The sequence below is a fragment of the Nerophis ophidion genome, linkage group LG07 (genome assembly GCF_033978795.1).
Source record: "Nerophis ophidion isolate RoL-2023_Sa linkage group LG07, RoL_Noph_v1.0, whole genome shotgun sequence".
NCBI lineage: Eukaryota > Metazoa > Chordata > Actinopteri > Syngnathiformes > Syngnathidae > Nerophis > Nerophis ophidion.
In genome coordinates, this window is record NC_084617.1 from 42,655,141 (window position 1) to 42,656,718 (window position 1,578).

At 47.1% G+C, this 1,578-nt stretch overlaps 1 long non-coding RNA gene across 1 annotated transcript; it reads right to left on the minus strand.

Moving 5' to 3' along the window:
• Window positions 1-228: 228 nt before the first annotated feature.
• On the minus strand, window positions 229-1,253 carry LOC133556355 (uncharacterized). The gene is made up of 3 exons (XR_009807498.1): window positions 1,045-1,253; window positions 583-945; window positions 229-483 (listed from the first exon to the last, which is right to left on the minus strand). It is a non-coding gene; the product is annotated as an uncharacterized LOC133556355 (long non-coding RNA).
• Window positions 1,254-1,578: the final 325 nt, after the last annotated feature.

Below are 1,578 nucleotides of genomic sequence, written 5' to 3' on the forward strand. Positions count from 1 at the left end.
AACTTAGTATACAATTTGGTGAAGGCGTCTTGTAAGTTTTCCTTAAGTATCTCAAAGCGAGTCTGATGTGTCTTGAGAACGGAGCACATTACCTCCAAGTCCGGATTCCGTGGGCCCCGAGCCTGGGGAGCGAGTCTCGACTGGGGGGTGTCGTCTGGTTCCGACATGGTTGGCCAGAACGTACTGTTGTGTACGTGAAGACTGGAAGGAGACGACAGTACGAGAGACTTAAGGTTACCAAGTTTATTGGAACTTTTGATGATTGTGTGGGATGTGTATGCTACTCTAAAAGATTGGCTGCAGGATTAGGTGTACAATTAACCATGTGAATAATGCAAGAGGGTGTTTTATGTGCCTGATGAATAAAACCTTTGTCTGGTCAAGGAGGGGTAGGCACAAGAAGGATCCGGGGAAAGGCGGAGAGGCAGGCGGCAAGCAACGAGGTCCAAGTCCAGGCGAGTGGTCGAGGATCGAGGGAGGCAACTGCAAAGAGGACAAGGGAAAAGTCAGCGAGGCAAACAGGCAAAAGGGACAAAACGAGGCGAGGACAACGAGAGGGAAGTCAGAGTTGTATATGCTCACTACGAGGAGTTAACGACGTTCTGGCCAAGGATCCAAGGAGTGAGTGGACTTTATGCTGCTCCCTTGATTGCTGCCAGGTGCTCTGATGACAGGCCTCCTGCAGCTGCGGCGAAGAGTGGGCTTGGAGCTATTGGAGCGTGCGGGGGCGTGTCTTGGCATGCTGCCAGAAGGAGTGTGGGAATCTGCTGTGGAAGGATCTTGGTTTCGAATCCGCGCCGTGACACTTTTATTCTAAATGCTGAATAAAACCTTCGTCTGGTCAAGGAAGGGTAGGCACAAGAAGGATACGGGGAAAGGCGGAGAGGCAGGCGGCAAGCAACGAGGTCCAAGTCCAGGCGAGTGGTCGAGGATCGAGGGAGGCAACTGCAAAGAGGACAAAGGACAAGTCAGCGAGGCAAACAGGCAAAAGGGACATAACGAGGCAAGGACAACGAGAGGGAAGTCAGAGTTATATATGCTCACTACGAGGAGTTAACGACGTTCTGGCAAAGGATCCAAGGAGTGAGTGGACTTTATGCTGCTCCCTTGATTGCTGCCAGGTGCTCTGATGACAGGCCTCCTGCAGCTGCGGCGAAGAGTGGGCGTGGAGCTATTGGAGCGTGCGGGGGCGTGTATTGGCATGCTGCCAGAAGGAGTGTGGGAATCTGCTGTGGAGGGATCTTGGGTTCAAATCCGCGCCGTGACACTTTTATTCTAAATGCTGTCGAACATTCAATCAAAACTTTTATATAGCAGTTTTATTGTTAATGTTAAGGAACATTCAATCAAAACTTTATTTATACAGCAATTTTATTTTTATTTTTGTGGAACATTCAATCTAAACTTTATTTACACAGCCCATTTATTTATGTTGTTGTAGAACATTCAATCAAAAGTTTATTTTGCACTTGTATTTTTATTGTTGTGGAACATTCAATAAAAACTTCAATTATATAGCACTTTTGTTTTAATTGCTGTGGAACATTAAATCAGAACTGTATTCATATAGAACTTTTA